This window comes from Citrus sinensis, chromosome 4 (genome assembly GCF_022201045.2).
Source record: "Citrus sinensis cultivar Valencia sweet orange chromosome 4, DVS_A1.0, whole genome shotgun sequence".
NCBI lineage: Eukaryota > Viridiplantae > Streptophyta > Magnoliopsida > Sapindales > Rutaceae > Citrus > Citrus sinensis.
The window spans coordinates 20528201-20550973 of record NC_068559.1 but is presented as its reverse complement, the minus strand read 5'-3'; the positions used below and the strand labels follow the sequence as shown (position 1 = coordinate 20550973).

Below are 22773 nucleotides of genomic sequence, written 5' to 3'. Positions count from 1 at the left end.
AAAAAAATAGATTTTTTTTTCTAGAGACCGACTTGGCGTCAGCCTCAAGCTCAACGGCTTCTTGGATTTGTCCGATTTAGGAAGGTTATTAAATGTCAGTACTTCTTACCCAACTCGCAAGTTCACCCGCGTTTCTCGGAGTTGCCTTAGGAAATTGTTACTTGTAATCCAAGCTACGTCACTTCACTCGTCCATATGTTATAAGGAAACTTTAACACCCGCACTTCTCACCACTTCTCTAATTCTCTGACTCTGTCTTTGCTTCTCTCTCAGCTTCTGTGTTCTTTGTTTTCAATAATTCACCGAAAAAATTTCCTCCATCAATCATCAATCAATCAACCAACCCACCATTGAATTAACCATCTTCTCCTCAAACAAAATGCAAGAACACAGACCCTTTCTTCCCCATGGCTTTCAGTTCAGACCATCCGATGAAGAACTCATCGAACATTATCTCAAGAAGAAAGTTTCGGGAATATTCATTCACCTTGCTGAGTATTTCATCAGGGATTGTAATCTTTACGAGAAAAAACCCTCTGAGATTTGGGATTCTCATGGAGGACCCTTTTTAAATGCTGATGAGGATCTTTATTTCTTCACCCAGTTGAAGAAAAAGTCTTCCAAGGGTTCCAGAATCGACCGCAAAGTGGGATCTTCCGGCGGTACTTGGCAAGGGGAGGATGCTGGTAAAGATATAGTAAGCGGCCAATCCAAAATCAAAATCGGCTCCAAGAAGCCGTTTCGTTACGAAAAACAAGGCTGTGAGGATCACGGGGCTTGGATCATGCACGAGTACACTCTACATTTGCCCAAGAATCAAGCTACCAGTTATGTGCTTTGCAGGCTCCGAAAGAATCAACCAACTGGCCATGATATTATGAAGTACGGTTCTGCAAAGAAAAGAAAGCTGAAGGATTTTCAAGACAACAGCAATCAATCCGAACAAGTAGCAGATATTGAGATGGATAGGCCGTTCACCCACCAGCAGAATCAGCAACAGAACTATATGGATTATCAAGAAGTAAGTTGCAGCAGTGCTGGCATGATGAGTGAGCAGAGCTTAGCTGGGCTTGCAAGCAGTGTTTACGAGCCATCCATGGAGATGATGATGAGTCATTTTGATCAGATGATATGTAACCAACAATATGACTCCGGGAACAACATGCTTCAGGGTAGAGAAACTGGAGAGAATTATCATTGTCATTCGGAGAGTATTGTTGAAGTGCCCATGGCGGTGCCTGAATCATTGGTGCAACACGAAGACAGTGATGGACTACCTGAGTTAATTGAGGAAGACTATTCTTTTCTGGAAGACTTACTTCATGATGATGCTGAAGAACCAATAGGGGATGTGCGCTGTTCATTCGGCTTGATGCTGGACTTGGATGATCTCTTGTCATAAATAATTGGATTATGACTTCGATTTGTATTGTAACTGTAACAACTTTTCCCCATTTACTTTAATCCTTTGTTCGTATATATTTGTATTGTTCAGTTTCTCGTATTCTTTATTCTCTTGAACTTCAATGAGTAGGCAAAGCCATTCGGTTTGCATTTAAGCCAAAATCATCATTAATTAGTTCCAATCAGTAAATCTGTTGGATCATTCTCTTATTCCATTTATTTATTTACAACTGAGTTCGTGAAAAATGATTGTTTTGAGAATACAGATAAAAATGATGAGCTAGTTAGAATCTTTCTAAAAATCTACTTCTTAATTTTCATGAAGCACAGAATTTTGTTCCTTGTCTAATAGTATTTGGCAGCTCATCATACTGTCAGTCAATCCTTCAGTAAACCCTTCCACAAATTTTTATATATGCATATATTTAAGATTTTATAGGTACAAGATGAAATGGGCTTGTATCACATGGCGGAGATCCTGTTCATGAATAAATGATTTTGCATGATTAATAATATCGTTTTGTTTACGTGAACGGTATTTTAGGTCTCGCAAATTTAGCGTTTTTATGCAATTTAGAGCCGAACTTTTAGAGATTTAACACGTTCAAACAGTTATGTTTTCAATTTTTTTTTTTTGGTGTGTGTGTAAAAAAGGGGAACAATTGTTTCTTTACAGCCAAGCTAACGAAGAAAAACTTCGAAAGTTGTCCTACTATTTTTATTTTATCTCCAAAAACAATAATTTATTCATTTAGTGTAATTAAGCAAATAAAAAAATCACCTGTCAATTGAAAATTTTAAAAAAAAAATTGTATTGAAAGCAATTGGCATTCAATTCTATATTCGTCTTAGGACTTTATAAACTTTTTTTTTAATTTTCTATCATATAAAGTATTTATTTACTATACATGTTAATTATGTAAAATCATTTTTCTTGATGTGGATCAAGGTAAAATAAAATAAAAAGAATTCTTATTAGACATATATGATATATCAATAAAATTGGATCTAATACATTTGTAATTTTTTATTTTGTTTCCCAATAATACACCAATTTGTCATTCCTATATCAATTTATTTATTTTACCTTTCATTTATAAGTCTTATGTTTTATTTATTTAATTTTATGTTTTATTTTACACTTATTATTAATTTTTAAGTTTTATATTATATTTGTAAGTTTCTTTTGTTTACTATTGATACACTAATTTATCATTTTCATGTTGATTTACTTGTTTTACCTTTTATTTAGAAATCTTATGTTTTATTTAGACAATTTATGTTCTATTTTACACTTATTGTTGATTTATAAATTTTATGTTTCATTTGAAAGTTTTTGTTTTGTTTGCTAGTGGAACACCAATTTACCATTCTTATGTTAATTTACTTGTTTTACCTTTCATTTCTAAGTCTTATGTTGCATTTACATTATTTATGTTTTATTTATGCTTATTATTGATTTATAATTTTTCTATTGAATTTATATGTCTTATGTATCATTTACACAATTCATGTTTAATTACAATATTAATGCTTCATAGAATGAAACTTCATTTAATTTAAATATTTACCTCATTGTCCCAGTCGGTTTTCTTGGAACATAGCCAAGCACGATGATTGGTTTACTATTCCAAGCAGCATTCCAATCCATATACCATGTGCAAATTAATTGAATGAAGATATTCATCTAGTTTTTGAAAAATGAACTACAACAAGCCATTCCATGTACTCCAAAGTAAGGCATCATGATCAAAATAGGGTAAAAGCTTCTTTAGTACTTTTGGATTGGGTTAATTACCTAGTTAGTTCCTGTATTTTTAAAATTTATCCAAAATTCTCTATCATTACTTTTATAACTGTTGGATTAGGCTAATTTGGTAATAAGTGCAGCTTTTAAAATAATTAATGTTAGTTGTGCTTTAAAAATAATTAGTTGTGTAGGCAATCATTTAATATATAGAAAAAATTATTTTTAAAAGTGTTATGAGTTTTAAAACTAATCATATATTTTTGGTAAATCTTACTATTAAATTACTACAAGAATACATGCAAATGACTCAAATAGATATTATGTTCAATAATTGTTTTTTCATAAATTTATTGTCATTTATATATATTATTTTTATTGTGTATATATAATAATTAATAAAAAATATTTTTTTTGTATTTTGTTATTCAATATAATTGATAATAATAGTAATCTCTTTAAATTTAATGATTTTATTTCACAATTAAATAAGGATATTTTTAGATTTTTATATATGTGAGGATATATATGAAATTGCATTAAGTACAAAACTCATTTTCAAAATTAAATATTATGAAGCTAATCTTTCCTACTATTCAAACTATGCTATGGGATGAGGTAATTTTTTAAAGTAGTTTAAAAAAATTATCAAACACCAAAATTAGCTTTTAACTTTTCAAAATTATTTTTAACTCTCTCAAAAGTAATCTCAAAGGGGCCTAATAAAATAATACTTCATTTTGATATAACTTAAAAATTCAAATAAAACAAGAGGTAATAAGTAAAAAATAGATTATATGAGAGGACTTTAATTTTTGGGCAATTTTAAAATAGTGAACGAACTAACGAAATGATAATTTGCTCAAACAGTCGCGATTAAAGGAACATTTACCGATTAAAAAAACATAAGAGCTATATTAACGATAAATATCAAATTATATATCCTCTGTAAAAGATGCTAAATTTAAATCTATGAAGTTCTTTATCAAGAGGGAAAAAGATGAAAAGTAAGAAATACAAAGATGAATTGATACCTTGACTTTGAGATTGGCCACGTACATGAAAAGCTCGTACAGGTACCAATCACATAATAGCAGCAAATGTTAATATATGCTACTATACTGTTACAAGATCACTCTCTGTCCTCTTATTCTCAACGTTACTTGATCACTCTCTGTATATGCCTATGACACTCTTAATATATGCATATGAGGAAGTAATGATATAATGGGCGACAATAATAACTTAATGGTGAGTGACAGTGTCACATGACGTTGTCTTATAAATCCACAATTTAAATATTATTTACATGATGTCTCAAAGTTCTGCTATGTTTTCAGGTGCTTACTACATGGTAGACGCTAATAACCACTAAATTATATTTATGTATGTATGTATTTTTCAATAACCCATTATATCCATAGTATATGGGGAAGTAATGATATAATGGGCGGCAGTAATTACCTAATGATGAGCGACAGTGTCACGTGACATTATCTTATTAATCCACAATTTAAATACTATTTATAGGATGTCTCACAGTCCTGCTACGTTTTTAGATGCTTTCTATATGGTAGACCCTAATGATCACTAAAATATATTTATGGATGTATGTAGTTTTCAATAACCCATTATATCCATAGTCTTAAAACAAGTAAATGACCAGAGAAAAAAAACACATTTTTCTTATTTTTATTACTATCATATATACTTTTGATCGTCTAATCTAATGTGTTTGTCAAAAGATGTGATAGATTTTACTTGTTAAAATTATTATTATCTTTTGTACAGTAAATTTGAATATCAAAATTTTAACTTAAGAGATATAATGGGTAATTCGAAAGAAGGAAAAAAAATTATAGGGACCGAAACAATAAAAGCGAAGCAAAAAACATTAGACAGTTATGTAGTATACATATATATATATCGTTCTGTAATGTAGCTTGCAGCGCATTGAAAATCCAATTTCGGGGTAAGAAAGAAAAAAAATAGAACCAACATAGAGTTACCATATGGAGATGGCAGATATCTCAACTCTGCATTTTTTCATAAATTTAATGAGTAATTAGTTTTTATTAAGAATGCTCGGTTGCACTTATGTACCATATCATACGCTCAAAGATGTCGAGAGTTTAATTAGAGGAAATAAATCAGCAAAAGAATCTAAATTGAATCCTCTCCAAGTATTAGGGCATCAACCACCAGTGACATAAATAATTTGAGTTTTCAAGCTGTGAGCGTAGGTGCCTTTTTATGGTCAAGTGAAAGTGCCAAAAACAAATAACGGCAATGAACCATGGGCAAGAAATGTCCTGCCCTATTTGCTATGTCTTTGCCTTGGCCAAGAAATTTGAAGATTGAACTTGAGACGATAAACCCAGGGAGCAATATTGTTGCTGTAATAAGATGTATTATCCACTAAATAAATTGAAATTATAATCAAAATTAAAATGAGTATTGGAATGCTGCTCAGTAAGAGAAGCCAGATATATATACATTTAATTGATCAATGGCATACTGATCGTTAATCAGCTCTCTCTTGTAATATGTATATTAATTTCCATTTATTTTTACAAATTAATCAAGTAGAACTTTAATATATCTAGCTACACGTGCTAGCTCATCGGATTAATTAAAATCATCACACATGTCGAATGAGATACCCAACACATTAATCATAGAAATTAAAGAGCAAAATCAGAGCTACAAAGTGCAAACTAGTTAATGTTAAGATATGTTCAAATATTTGTTTGACCAAAACCGACATATTGTTTGTCTCTCGTATATTTAACTGGCAATACGCAGCCAAACATGAGCTACGATCAAGTATTAATTTTATTGCAGACATATATATTTATTTGCGACGCAAGCAATGTTGTATATGACGCCAATTTTTCAATAAGTTGCTGATTAATTAGCTAGTGGGGATGGAAAATTTATTATTTACTATTTTACCATGCACAGGTGCTCTAGTATATATTGAGTAGCGACAGTATTGTTCACCATAAGGTGAGAATTATATTATTCACTAGATCATATATAAATAAATAGTGGTTTTCTAATTATGAATCTCTAACTTTAATAAAATCATAGATTAATTAAAAGATTAAAAAAAAAATAATACATTACAAGGCAAAATACATTGTATTTGAGTCTGTGTTTATTTTGTCTTTTAACTTATCCCTGACTTTATTAAAGTCAGATATCTCTAATTGGGAAGCTAATATATATATTAAGTGTGTGAATTTTAATCCAAAAGCCAATTCATACTTCAAGTTAGTGCTTTAAAATTCAAATATAGTCGTGTCCAACGTTTTAATCAAATGCAGTCTCTAAAATTTATAACCAAAATTGAGAATAATAGCAAACTAATAAGTACTCTTTGCTGTCTTTATGTTTAAGGTAGCATTTAATTCTCGGATTGAATTGAAAATTCTGAGAAGTGGAAATCTAGGATTGCGAGTATGAAGTAGGAGTTTGAATATGTTGTTTACTTATACTGAAATGAAAGTGTGGAATATGAATTAGAATCTCATTATGTATTTATTTTGTCTTGGGTTAGGAGCAAATTGTTTCAAATTACAGTTTTACTCATATTTAAAGAATTGGTTTGTAATTACAAAGCGAATAAAAAAATATTTGTAAAATAAACTATTTATTTTATTATTAATTTTAATTATATAAATTGATAATTATTATAATATTCTTAATTATTTAAATCACAATTTTTTTTATTAATTTTAATTTTAATTATGTAAGTTACAAATTCCTGATAATAGCAATACATGAAACATTATTATTAATAATATAGTACAAAATTATATTTTTTTAGAATAATTATTTATTACTATTAATTATTAACATTAAATAAATATAATACTATTAAAATTAAATAAATGAAAAGTAATATTATTAGTTCTCCACAAGTATAATAATAATATTTAAAAATAATTTAACTTAGATTAAATAAATTATTATTTTTCACTAAATATAATAATATTATATTCAAATAAGTTTAATATTAATATTTTTAAGTAACTGTGACATCACTTTATTTTAATAAATATAATTATATTATATTTAATAAAGAAATGCTAAAAAAAAAAAAGGTGGGAGTAGGAATCCCACTGCACACTCCAAAAATGAGTGGAATCCATGGAGTGGAACTTCCACCCCCCTTCTTAAATAAACAAGTAAATATTGGAGTGTATTAGGAAATTGGTAGGTGAAGCAGACACGCAGTTAAAATAAAATTAGAAGAAAAATAAAGAACAAGCACAAAGACGATACTAGAAAATTACGTGGTTCGGCTTTTAGACTACGTCCACGGGCGAAGACAGAAGGAAATATTTTACTAGTAAAAATGAGTTACAAGTATTGTAGTATTTTAGCTCACTTCCCAAAATCTCAATACACCCAAACTCTCAAATCACTATAACAAGAGCTTATAATTTCAAGCTCTCTAAACTCTCTTAATGGAATGAATTAGCTCTTCATATATACTTCTATTTATAGCAAAATATTGGCCAAGAAAATCAACGATTTTAGCCCACCAATTATGGTTTCAATTTCGTCAATCCACGTGGCTTCAATTTGTCAATCTAGCTTTCAAAGTTTGTGGGCTATGTCCTCCATTTTCTTTGATTTGCTAGCACCAAAGTCAAGTACCAAATTTGGTGCTGACTTTTAGGTCCTTGCTTTGACATTCTCCCACTTGGAGATTAGATTGAAAAGCAATCAATCTCCACACCATCCTTTCTGCTTCGCCATAATCATGTTGCCTACATTTCTGCTAGGCCACAAGAGAATCTACTCGAGACAAACTTGTCAGTGTTGATTGGCTTAGTCAAAAAATCTGCTAGGTTCTCCTTCGTATGGATTTTCTGTAAATCCACACTTCCGTCTTCCACTACTTCTCGAACGAAGTGATACTGAACTCCTATATGCTTTGTTCTGGAATGAAAGGCTGAATTCCTTGCAATGTGCAAGGCACTCTGACTGTCACAAAATACAGAAATTTTCTGTTGTTTGTGCCCGAGCTCCTCCAATAACCTTTGTATCCAAATAGCTTCCTTGCAAGCTTGTGTAGCTGCCATGTACTCTGCTTCTGTTGTAGATAAAGCCACAAAGGTCTGCAGTTTCAAAACCCAGCTTACAGCTGCTCCCGCAAGTGTAAACACATAACCAGTAGTGGATTTTCTTTTATCAAGATCTCCTGCAAAATCTGAATCCACATAGCCCCTGACAGTAAACTCTGACCCTCCATAACATAATGCAACATCTGAGGTTCCTTTGATGTATCTCAAAATCCTCTTCACAACTATCCAATGCTCTTCACCGGGATTTGCCATGTATCGACTGACTGCTCCCACTGCTTGTGCAATGTCTGGTCTAGTACATATCATAGCGAACATTAAACTTCCCACTGCTGATGCATACGGTACTCGAGACATCTTATTCCTCTCTGCTTCATTGCTAGAACACATATTTGAGGATAATTTGAAATTAACAGGAAGTGGGGTAGAAATTGACTTACAATCTTGCATGTTGAAGCACCGTAAGATTTTCTTCAAGTAATTCTTCTGTGAAAGTCAAATCTTCCTGTTATTTCTGTCTCGGTGAATTTGCATCTCTAGAATCTTATTTGCTGGTCCCAAGTCCTTCATTTCAAACTCCCTAGCCAACTGTGCCTTCAATTCTTGGACTCGATCTTTGTTGGGGCCCGCTACCAACATGTCATCCATGTACAACAGCAAAATGATGAAATCATTATCTTCAAACCTCTTGTAATATGCACAATGGTCTGAACGAGTCTGTTGTATCCAAAGCTCATGATGAAGGAATCAAATCTCTTATACCAACACCTCGGGGTCTGTTTAAGACCGTATAGAAATTTGTTCAACCTGCAAACCAAGTTCTCCTCTCCTGTTTCTGTAAAACCTTCTGGTTGGAGCATATATATTTCTTCTTCAAGTTCTCCATGAAGAAATGCAGTTTTCACATCTAACTGCTCAATATGTAAGTCAAATGTAGCACACATTGCCAAGACTACTCTGATTGTTGTAAGTCGAACCACCAGAGAAAATATCTCATTGAAGTCAATACCTTCTTTATGAGTATATCCTTTTACCACCAATCTTGCACGATACCGCTCTACTTGGTCATTGCCATCACGCTTGATCTTGTAGACCCATTTGTTTCCAATGGCTTTTCTTCTACGTGGTAGTGATACAAGTTCCCATGTCTTGTTCTTGTGTAGAGCCTCAATTTCTTCCTGAATTGCTGTCATCCAAAAAGCAACATCTGAGCTGTTTAAAGATTCATAGAAAGTTGAAGGCTCTTCATGCTTCGTTAGAAGACAGTACGCAACGTTGATCTCTGTGATATACTCCGAGTGCCACGTTGGCGGTCGTCTTTCATGAGTTAACCGACGAACTTATGGAGCCTCGGATTCAACTGGTTCTTGTTCCTCGTGCTCTGGTGCTGCTTCAGAAGAATCTGAATCTTTATGATTATTTTCCACATATACCGGTATAGTCTCTGACTTTTCTTTTACACTGTTATCATCTTCATCTCTCATTTGCAGTTGATCTTCTATAAAGATAACATCTCTGGTGATGACTATCTTGTGGGCAGTGGGGTCCCACAGACGATACCCCTTTACTCCATCAGCATATCCCAAGAAGATACATCTTCTAGATTTTGGATCTAACCTTATTCTTTCTTGGATATTGTACATCACGTACACAGGACATCCAAATGCATGTAAGTAGGAATAATCAACTGGCTTTCCAGTCCACATCTCCATCGCTGTCTTTAGCCCAATAGTTATAGATGGCGACCGATTTACTATATAACAAGCAGTTTTGGTTGTTTCTACCCAAAAGGAATTGGGTAGACCAGCAGTCTTCAGCATAACTCTTATTCTTTCTGTAAGAGTTCTGTTCATCCGCTCCGCCACTCCATTTTGTTGAGGAGTGTATGCTACAGTGAACTGTCTCTGAATACTTCCTTTCTTACAGAAAGCAAGAAAATCACCGTCTGTATACTCTCCACCATTATCCGTCCTTAAGCACTTGATTTTTTTACCAGATTCAAGTTCTACCTGCGCTTTGTATTCTTTAAACACTGGAAATGCATTTGACTTTTTCTTAATTGGATACACCCAACATCTTCTGGAATAATCATCAATGAAAGTCACCATGTACTTTGCACCTTCCATGGATATATCCGGTGATTCCCAAACATCAGAATGAATCAAGTTTAGAATGCATTTACTTCTAGCAATAGATCTACTGAATTTTAATCTATGTTGCTTACTTATAACACAATGCTAGCAAAATGGTAAACTAACCGATTTGAGCCCTGGAAGCAATTTTCGCTCAGAGAGAATCTTCAAACATTGTTCTGACATGTGGCCAAGTTTGAGATGCCACATTATCGTTGACTCTTCTCCATTTGACGCGACACACGCATCAGCCTCATGTAGTATTTTTTATTTAAGCATGAATAAATTAGCACCGATCTTTTCTATCTTCATCAATACAAGCGCGCCTTTAACGATCTTCATAATTTCATTCTCCATATGAGTTTTGTACCTATGACTATCCATTTGTCCCAAAGACAATAGATTTTTCTTCAGGCCGTTGACATGTCGTACCTCCCCAATTGTGCGAATTGTACCATCAAACATTTTTATTTTGATAGTACCAATACCAGCGATCTCCAAGGTATGATCATTACCCATATATATAGATCCTCCTGAGATAGGTTCATATATGTGGAACCATTCTCTCTGAGAGGTCATGTGCCAGGTAGCTCCTGAGTTTATAAGCCAGACATCAAATAGTCATTTTCTGCCTTCTGAAATAGTTGTTGCCTCGCTGTAGAGAATTTCACCATCATCTGAGGTACTTGCTACACACCCCTGAGCATTTGATGACTCAGGTTCTTTGCCCTCTCTTTTCTTCTGGTTACTCCAACACTCTTTCTTGACGTGCCCTTTCTTGCCACAGTTGTAGCATTTAACATTCTTCTTACTTCTGGATTTTGATCTACCATTATTGTGACTCCCACTGGGGCCATGTTCCGTTGATCTCCCTCTCATCACTGATAGCACCTCCGCTTGCTGCGAACTTGCTTGTTTTTTTTTTTCCACTTGCTTTCCTCATTTAATACGGACGCTACAATATCATCGAAAACTAGACTGTTCGCTGGATTGTTGTTCGTCAGGTTGATGATGAGTTGATCATTTGAATCTGGTAGACTTTGAAGTAGAAGCTCTGTACGTTCATTTTCCTCTATATTATGACCCAACGTTGTGAGTTTTGAAAATAGAGTCTTCAAGGTGTTGATGTGGTCGGTCACTATTGTAGATTCCGCCATTCGAAGAGTATAGAGTTTCCTCTTCAAGAAGATTTTGTTGTGTAATGACTTGGCCTCATACAATTTTGTGAGAGTATCCTAAATTTCCTTCGCTGTATTTTTCTCAGCCACACTGGATAATACTCCGTCTGCAAGTGCCAAGTGAAGATCAGAAATGGCGTTGCCATCTATCTCGTCCCACTTGTCATCAGTTATCTCCATGGGCCTTTCTCCAATTGCTGCCAAGCAATTATTTTTCCTTAATACAGCTTTCATCTTCATTTTCCACAATGAAAAATTATTTCCGTTAAATATCTCAATTTCATACTTTGCCGCCATTTTATTGATAAATACTTCACACAAGCTAGTATACCACCTTGAATAGTTGTGAGTATGTGTGAGAATTCACACCAGGAAAGTTCCTAGGAAAGACTGGAGGGGTCATAATGGTCCCACTTAAAACCCAAACTCCTTAAGCTCTTATCGCCTTTGTGACAGAACTTTCCTAGACATGTACAAAACCACACAGTTGCTTTACTCACACCACTATTCCCTGCTTTGAACCGCCAAATTCTTGGATCGCTCCCATCGTTTCTTGTGAATAGTACCGTATACGTGAACAGTGTCGTATACGTGAATAGTACCCCTTACGTGAACAGTACTCGACTCCAAAAATACAACCAATAGCTCTGATACCACTGTTAGGAAATTGGTGTGTGAAGCAGACACGCAGCTAAAATAAAATTGGAAGAAAAATAAAGAACAAGCATAAAGAGGATACTAGAAAATTACGTGGTTCGGCTTTTAGCCTACGTCCACGGGCGAAGACAGAAGGAAATATTTTACTAGTAAAAAAGAGTTACAAGTATTGTAGTATTTTAGCTCACTTCCCAAAATCCCAATACACTCAAACTCTCAAATCACTATAACAAGAGCTTATAATTTCAGGCTCTCTAAACTCTCTCTCAAAATGCTAAATTGCTCTTTCTCTTAATGGAATGAATTAGCTCTTCATCTGCACTTCTATTTATAGCAAAATAGTGGCCAAGAAAATCAACGATTTTAGCCCACCAATTATGGCTTCAATTTCGTCAATCTGCGTGGCTTCAATTTGTCAATCTAGCTTTCAAAGTTTGTGGGCTATGTCCTCCATTTTCTTTGATTTGCTGGCACCAAAGTCAAGTACCAAATTTGGGGCTGACTTTTAGGTGGTTGCTTTGACAGAGTGGAAGGAATCCACATTTCTCCTCCCACTCCAACAAATAAACACAACATTAAATATACTTCTTATGAAGATACAACTTCTTGAATTAATTAACCTCAGAATATTAGATTGCATTTGCGCAAGCTCATTATCAAGCTCTTCTTGCCATAAGACAAAAAGAAAGAAATTTGATCTGAAGTTGTTATTGGTGTTAACGGTAATCGGTTTATTGGCAGAGAAAATACATGCATGATTGAGATTATTAGGATCTTCAAGCAATGTTGGACCTTAACTTGTTGAGTTTAATTGCCGTTGGATTCTTCTTCAGAAGGCTTCAAGAGCCACTTATTGAGCCTCTCTGATGCTTTCTTCACCTAGAGAGAGGAAATAGTGTTGTCATCAAATGTATGATTGAAGTCTACAAATTAAATATGACACTTCTTTTTTTGAAAAGTTTAGAGAGATTGAGCATCAATGAGGCATGCAATTGATGATGATGTGTACATATTGGTGAATTTATTTTAATTACTTACCTCATTGTCCCAATCGGTTTTCCAGGTGACATACCCCAGCACAAGTGATTGCATTACTACCCCAAGCAGCATTCCAGTCCAAATACCCTGTGCAAATTAAAAGAATAATCGGAACTTGTTTCTGAAGATGAACTACAATCGAATTTCAAAAAAAAGTTAAACTGTTCATGATGTGCAATATCAAACCATTCATTGAAATAATCATCATGGAATTTTGTTTTTGAAGAAAAAAATTTAAACTTAAATGTATGTTTCTAATTAAAACAAATCCGGTTCAATTTCAGTGCACTCGGGATTCGAACCCCTGACCATAGTATTGATCTGAGATTTATAAAGATATTTGGTAGCATGGTTCATAAGAATATGGATTAAGTTTATTGTTGATATGATTTTTATTTTTTTTCTTTTAGAGAATTGTAAATTGTGATCCATAGTTATTGAAAAATAATACATAGGCAATTAGATGTTAACGGTACACTACTATAGATTATTACATGCGTGGTAAAAATTTATTAAAAGAGGAGCATAATTAAAATTATCGTATGATCTAAATTCAAATAAATCTTGTACATATGACACAAGATATTTATAGAATCACCCCAACTCAAATCAGTACTCTAATCCAAATTCAGATTGAAATATCAAAATGCAAAATAATTCTTACCTTAACTTTGAGATCGGCCACATATCCGAGAAGAACGCCAACAGGTGAGCCAATGAAATAATAGCAAATGATGTTAATATATGCAACCACAGCCTGCCGGCCAGCACCTACTGCCACCCCTGCAATAAATAACTTACATTGAAAATATTAATCCATTGTAATGATGAATTAGAAACATTTTAACTATCGCAATCTTATTTATTAAATTCAGTACATGCCTGAGAGTACTGCCTGAAAGCCATTGAGTAAAACCGAGAAAGCAAGCAGCACTGAGAGGCTTGTGACGGATTCTATTACTTCATCATTACTTGTGAACAAATGTGCGAGCTTACGGCTGAAGACTAAGCAGATTAAGGAAAAGAAAAATCCAATGACAGTTGTGGTAGCTATTGCAACTTTTACAGAAAATTTCGCAGCTTTAGCATCTCCTCTCGCCAGTTCATTTGAAACCCGCACGCTAGAAAACCAAATAAGATATAAGAGATGATATGAATATAATAAAAGATGGCGACACCCGTGATTTGGAGAAATAGTGACAGGGACTCATTTATTTCAGAATAATGATCACACAGACCACTTTTTTTGGGATAAATTTTAGGAGTTTGTTTAACAATTTTATGCACAGAAAAGATAATTTTATATACCAAAAAAGGGTCTGTGTGACCATTTTTATAAATAAGAGAATTTCTGTGACTATTTATCATACCAAAAGATGTTAATATTCTTTTTTTTTTCTATGTTATTTTTAAAGGAAATGATCATTTTTGGAGACATACCCAGAGGCAGCTAGGAAGCCAAAGACCAACATAAATTCCCAAGATATGATATTGAGGCTACAATGACATTCAAATATTCCAATTTAGTGTAGTTTTGGGTATAAAAAAACTTTAAAGGAAAACAAAGAAATATTATGGCATAGATTTAAAACTTACCAAATGGAGAAGGAAGAAATCTCAATTGTGGCATTTTTCATATGTCCTGCTAATAGGACTAGAAGAGCATTGTACCAAAACTCTAAGCTATTAAAGTTAAAAGCCACCAAAAAAGAACATAAAAAGATATGATTAGCTCAAAAAAAAAAAAAATAACTGTTTGAAAACTCTTGGGCTAACCGCTAACTTCATGGGGACAGATTAAAACATTATGTATTGTTCGGCTATAGATATACAATAGAAATAGATATCTTACCAAATCATTACACCTGAGGATATTGAGAGCTTCAAAACAGGATACAAATCAGCAAAAGCTGCAGAACTGAATCCTTTCCATGTATTGGGACACCAACCGCCAAAGAGATACACAAACTGTCCAATTACTATAAACCAACTTGCGATTATCATTGCACTCATTGCACCAGGAATCCCCAAGTTCAATTTGCTCACAAAGATCCATGACAAGGCCACATGAACAAACAAATGCAACAGCCGAAAGCCATCCGACAAACATGTTCTTGAGCTGTGCTTGCAAGTACTTTTGGATCGTTAAGCTGAAGACAAAGAAATAGAGAATGCCAATGAACCAAAATGAGATGTCTCCGGCTCTGTTTGCTATGTTTGTTCTCCGAGCAGTTTGAAAATATCTGCTGCGAAGATAAACGCAGGAAGCAATATTGTTCCAGTAGCAAGATTTATGATCCATGATCTGTGCAAGTAGATACCCATCATGTGGTATTGCTTTGCTCCAAATGCTTGCCCGCACAGAGTTTCAGTTGCGCTTGACATGCCGATCTACAAAATGCAAAATGAAAAGATTGAAAAAAAAAATTACTTCGATTGCATTATGATTGTAAGAGCTGATTGTTTTGATTTATAAGAACTGAATATCGTTATCAATTTGCAAAGATCTCTTCTACCTCCATAATTTTGTTTTACGCAGTTTCATTGTTCATCATCAGTGGCGCCCTTGCCAATTTATTCAATTTGAATCCGGAGATTTTTAATACAACCTTATGATACATGATTAATACATCTTAATACAATACAATACGACGTATCGAAATAACTTAAATTTTATGGTGAGATCCTAACAGCATGACACAATTTGACACCCCTGAATTCAACTATTTTAAGCTCTTTTACCATGGTAACCTTACTGTCAATCTACTACAATATATATATATATATATATCCTGGATATATAATGGATAATTAATAATAAACTACGGACTTGAATAATAAATGTAAAAAAATATAAAGGACCTAAAATTTATTATCCCTTAAAATTAATATCGAATCAGCACAAAAAGGGCCGTGAAAGGATAGTAAAAATAGATAGTTTAAATGGACACAATAAAACTTTACGTTTGAGATTCACGCATCATGGAATAATTCGATTTTATAACCCTAAAGAAATTCTGCACTCTGAAGGCTTCTTCATTGCGGGCCCTTCAGTGTTTGCCACTTCTTAAAGTAATCATTACGCACAATCAAGAAGAAGCCAGTGCCCTTCTACGCAGAGTCTACGCAGAGTCCCTGTACGTGTCGTAGTTGGACATGCACTTGTAAATTTTTAGTGATGATGCTAAAATTTTTAATAAATATTTAATATTGGAGTTTGAAATTTAAATTATTTTTATTTTTTATTTATATGACGAAAAATATATAATATTTTTAATATTTTATTAAAATTATATTTATTGTATTACTATTAATTTTTATTTTACATTGTAACTTTCCTTGATACCTAACAAAGTTACAAGCGAATCTGATGCCCTTATCATAAAAAGAGTCAACGTGATTCACACAAAATTCTGCTAAAGCTAGCTAGAAGGTTATAGGCATGGAGAAAACCTGGCACATAAAAAAATTTTGTAGTCATGTCGTATGTTTATTGTTAAACATATTTATAAGTACTATCCTTGAAATACTAGAAGAATGACAGTTAGATCCTTAATTTTTTTTTTTTTACCAAGAGTTTTTTTTTTTGAAAAAATAAATAAGTATGAATTTAACAGAAGTCTAAATGAATATGAATACAAATATTTGGATGACCTATTTATTTATTTATTTTTTAATATCTAAACATAGGTACATTTTATTTATTTTTTTGAAATAAAAAAACTAACATGGATATTTGATGTTTATGTCCTTATAAGTTAAAACGAATAAAGATATTTAGTTTTATATTTTAAGAAATAAGTGTATTTGATAGAGATATTTCTGGATATAGTTTTTACTTTCCATTTAGATAAAAGTCACAGAAGTTAATATAAACATCTTTACATATAAATATCTAAAAATCATACATAAATTATAAAAAAAACAAAAAAGTAAACTTAAAAAGTATCTTAAATTAATAAAATTTCAGACTTCAGACATTTAACAAATAAACTCTTGCTATTTAAGTCTCTAATATTCAAATATTAAAAGAAAAAAAATAATTTAAATACAAAGTTTTGTAGGTAAAAAGTTACATTTGATCTTCAACAATAAAATTTGAACCTTGAAATTATAAAATCAAGAACGTAATGGGTATTAGGGGAAAAAAAATAGAGCCTAAGTGATAAAAGTAAGAGATATTGGGACCTAACTCAAAGTCAATTCTCCCCAAATTCTTTACGTCATTTGATATGGACAAATTTCAGACACTAAACATCAATTTTTATCTTTAATTATTATTCAAACTCAAGTAACACGACGCAATTCATGACCAGATGAGGGCTGCGCCAGCCGCCCAGTGGCTACAATAATTGAGTTTGAACAAATATCTTCTATCTAACAAAATAGGACAAACCAAAGAGGAATAAAAAAAAAATCACGTCGAAAAGGTAGGTGATGAAATAAATTGAGAATACCAGAAAAAGATATAAGTAAAATTTTTGCATGATTGCTTTTTAGATAAAGGTGCAAATTAAATAATGGCGTCAATATGTAGCTCAACTTTAGGACACTAAAGTGGGGAATTACCAGGACGAATAAGACCAACTTTCTGAAAAAGAAAAATAAAATAGAAGGTCGAGTGGAATCGTGAGGGCAGATAAGATTAGTAGTGCTCATATTTTGTCGATCCCTATTGTATTGTAACCATAAGCATCAGAATTAAGTAATAGTAAAGGAAAAAAGTACGGGAGATAAGGATAATAAAGCAATCACAAAATCTTACTAAAATCCCATTTGAAAATCGGACGGCTATGATTTGAATGAGCGCGGAAGCTGCAAGCTCAACCTCACCAAGATTACCAATAAATCCTTGTGTGATAACAAACATACCATACTGAGAAACCCTAGCTAACATTGCGGGAAATGCAACCCTCCATAGCTTTTTCGATTCTTTCCAAACCCTCCCTTTTAAATCATCAATATCTTTCGCTTCTGAACCGAGGAGTCTCTCCTCCATCTGAAACACAGTTTTGTTTAGAGAAAATAATGTTACATGTGAAAAATGCAAATATAGATAGCAAATTAATCTACCTAGACTGCTTTAATCCAGTAAAGAATTAATCCCGGCCCCTCTAAATTTGATCAATACCAAAAATTAAAAAGAAAAATCTGCCATGTGCGCAACCAATAGGCACATAATTTGTTGATATATTGCATACACACACCTTTGTTTAATTATGAGTGATATTATTCGAGTCTGAATTTTAATAGAAAAATCATCTATACGTCTAAGATTTGTTTAAATGAATATGTAGATTCTTTGATTTTAAAAATAGTTTCATAATTTTTTTTTAAATTTCAAAATAGTTGTGCAAACTCTAAAGTTTATCTTAAAAAAAAAAATTATGTAACCGATGCACGTCTGTGTCACGTTTCAGTCCAAAAGCAAATCTCTTAAAAATCTTAGTGGCTTTTTCTCTTGAATTTTGCGTCTCATTGTGTGTGGATTTTGTGTGTCTCGGTGTTAGCTCACCGGTAGGAAGTGTTTATTTAAGGTGCACTTGTATGATGTTGGTAAGATGCATTGTAACAGCAAAAATCATGTTAATAATGTATCTTTTCGAGCTATGAATCAGACAAAAACTTGATTAAATATAAAGAAGACTTACGATCAAGTCCACTCAACTTATCTGAATTCATGGGTGAGTGTAATTAATACAAACTACTTAAAGGACAAATAGGAAATAAAAGAAAATACAGTCCAACCACCACATTTAAAAAAAAAAAGTTTATTCAAGAAAGTATTAATGAATTGGAAATGACTAAGTACACGGGTAGGTATTAAGGAGAAAAAATCTATATGTATTAATTTAAACAATAAGAGATTGAAAGAAGAGATTAATGTTCATATCTTTCATTGAAAGAAAAAAAAAGGAACCTGATTGCAAAAACAGCTGCGCATAGTATGTATGTAAAGAGAGTTAGCTTTTTCTAGTATGAATCATGATTTCTTTATCACATTTGTCATGTGTTTTAAGGGTTCCAAGTTGTAGGGTTATTTTCTCAATTATTTTCTTGAAAAAGAATCAAATACAACAACACATACGTTCAAAACTTTAACAAAAAAAACTTATGAAGTTAATTAAGAGAAAACTTGAAACATATAACAAAAAACTATATTGAACTCTACACGTAGTTCCCCTCTGATTCATGTCACTGTTGACCGAAATATTTAGAGAAAAAGAGAGAGAAGAGGAAACTTAAAAGAGAGAGAGGAGGAAACTTACTTGGCCTTGAGAGAAGTTCTTGCTTGATTAGTTGAACAAGGAGGATAGCTTCTAGCTAGGGTTTCAGCCCAAGAGATTAATTTCTCACTTCAAGAATGCATAGGCAGAGGAGATATGAAAGTAGAGGCAAGCAAAGAAGACACCTGGGGAATGGGATATATGATATCAAACAAAATGTTAATTTAGTAAGCTGACAGAGTGGAATGAAAAAACAGTGAAAATGTGCGTACAATAATTACTCATGGGTATATATAATCAAGGAGCTGGCTAAGTTACAGATTCTGTAACATACAGATCCAACTTGGCCAGCTCCTGATTGGTTAGCTAGATACTAAACAAAAACAATTGCATGCTTTTTGTCCATATGCAGGACAGGTGTGGTGCATGCATTGGGTGCGTATGTTACAGAATCTGTAACATGGCAACCTCCATATAATCAATTCATTCATGCGTCAAAATCAATCGTTTGGGAATTTATCCATCCGCTCACTTTCCACTGGCCACGCTGCTCTGTAATTAATTAATTAAATTATACATGCTTCTCGGGCATATCATTGTACTATACATGGTGCTTGTTTTTGTCACAATATTTATGACAATAACGACAAAGAGAAATGGCAAAACAAGATTACTTTATTTGTTTCGCTGTTTAGTCTCTAAATTTAACTTAACTCTACGTTTAATGTTTGTATTTTAAAATTCTTTAAGACATTTTTTGTCAAAATTATTGGCTGCAGCATCTAGAAGGTTTGAAGAAGCTGCAGCATCTAGAAGGTTTGAAGAAGAAAAAATGGGCTGGCCGAAATGCTTGAAAAGGAAATGGAAAAAGAAGCAGTTTAAAGAAGAAAATGAAGAACACGGTTTTGACAAGGAAAAATTATTATTAATTTAATAGCCATTTTTTGGCTATAAAAGGGAGAGCTTCCCATTTCATTGAGCATCCAATTCCATTATTCAGAGAGTAATTTAGAGAGAGTCGAGAGTTGTGAGAAATAATTCTTGCAGAGCAGAGAGTCTAGTGAGTGAGAGATTGGGTGTATTGGGGTTTTGGGTTGTGAGCCAAAATATTACAATACTTGTAATCCTTATTTCACTAGTAAAATATTTCCTTCTGTTTTCGCCCGTGGACGTAGGCTAAAAGCCGAACCACGTAATTTCTGGTGTCCATTCTTTTGTGCTTGTTCTTTATTTTATTTCCAATTTCATTTTAGCTGCGGTCCTGCTTCACCCACCAATTTCCTAACAGTGGTATCAGAGCTATTGGTTGTATTTTTGGAGTCAGGAATTGTTCACGTATTCACGTATACGGTGTACGGCACTATTTACGTATACGGCATACGATACTATTCACGTATACGGAGTACGGCACTATTCACGTATACGGAGTACGGCACTATTCACGTATACGGTGTACGGTACTATTCATGTATACGGTACTATTCACGTGAAACGGTGGAAGCGATCCAAGAATTTTGCGGTGCAAAGCAGGGAATAGTGGTGTGAGTAAAGCAACTGTGTGATTCTGTACATGTCTAGGAAAGTTCTGTCACAAAGGCGATAAGAGCTTAAGGAGTCTGGGTTTTAAGTGGGACCATTGTGACCCCTCCAGTCTTTCCTGGGAACTTTCCTGGTGTGCATTCTCACACATACTCACAACTATTCAAGGTGGTACACTAGCTTGTGTACAGTATTTATCAATAAAATGGCGGCAAAGTATGAAATTGAGAAATTTAACGGAAATAATTTTTCGTTGTGGAAAATGAAGATGAAAGCTGTATTGAGGAAAAATAATTGCTTGGCAGCAATTGAAGAAAGGCCCATGGAGATAACTGATGACAAGTGGAACGAGGTAGACGGCAATGCCATTTCTGATCTACACTTGGCACTTGCGGATGGAGTATTATCCAGTGTGGCAGAGAAAAATACGGCGAAGGAAATATGGGATACTCTCACAAAATTGTACGAGGCCAAGTCACTACACAATAAAATCTTCTTGAAGAGGAAACTCTATACTCTTCGAATGGCGGAATCTACAATGGTGACCGACCACATCAACACATTGAAGACTCTATTTTCACAACTCACAACGTTGGGTCATAATATAGAGGAAAATGAACGTGCAGAGCTTCTACTTCAAAGTCTACCAGATTCGTATGATCAACTCATCATCAACCTGACGAACAACAATCCAGTGGAGAGTCTAGTTTTCGACGATGTTGCAGCCTCCGTATTAAATGAGGAGAGCAGACGGAAAAATAAGGAAAACAGACAAGCAAGTTCGCAGCAAGCGGAGGCGCTATCAGTGACGAGAGGGAGATCAACGGAACATGGCCCCAGTGGGAGTCAAAATCAGGGTAGATCAAAATCCAGAAGTAAGAAGAATGTTAAATGCTACAAATGTGGCAAGAAAGGGCACGTCAAGAAGGAGTGTTGGAGTAATCAGAAGAGAAGAGAGGGTAAAGAACCTGAGTCATCAAATGCTCAGGGGTGTGTAGCAAGTACCTCGGATGATGGCGAAATACTCTACAGCGAGGCAACAATTGTTTCAGAAGGCAGAAAACGACTTTCTGATGTCTGGCTTATAGACTCAGGAGCTACCTGGCACATGACCTCTAGGAGAGAATGGTTCCACACATATGAACCTATCTCAGGAGGATCTGTATATATGGGTAACGATCATGCCTTAGAGATCGCTGGTATTGGTACTATCAAAATAAAAATGTTTGATGGTACAATTCGCACAATTGGAGAGGTACGACATGTCAACGGCCTGAAGAAAAATCTATTGTCTTTGGGACAAATGGATAGTCATGGGTACAAAACTCATGTGGAGAATGGAATTATGAAGATCGTTAAAGGCGCGCTTGTATTGATGAAGGCAGAAAAGATTGGTGCTAATTTATTCATGCTTAAAGGAGAAACACTACAGGAGGCTGATGCATGTGTCGCGTCAAATGGAGAAGAATCAACGATGATGTGGCATCTCAAACTCGGCCACATGTCAGAACAAGGCTTGAAGATTCTCTCTGAGCGAAAATTGCTTCCGGGGCTCAAATCGGTAAGTTTACCATTTTGTGAGCATTGTGTTATAAGTAAGCAGCATAGATTAAAATTCAGTAGATCTATTGCTAGAAGTAAATGCATTCTAGACTTGATTCATTCTGATGTTTGGGAATCACCGGATATATCCATGGGAGGTGCAAAGTACATGGTGACTTTCATTGATGATTATTCCAGAAGATGTTGGGTGTA

At 33.8% G+C, this 22773-nt stretch overlaps 1 protein-coding gene and 1 pseudogene across 1 annotated transcript in view; both read right to left on the bottom strand.

The window, feature by feature from the left end:
- LOC102626004 (protein DETOXIFICATION 21-like) overlaps positions 1–22773 on the bottom strand; it is a 131066-nt gene that overhangs the window by 26623 nt on the left and 81670 nt on the right. The window lies entirely within an intron of this gene.
- Positions 12826–19746, bottom strand: LOC102631271 (protein DETOXIFICATION 24-like; annotated as a pseudogene).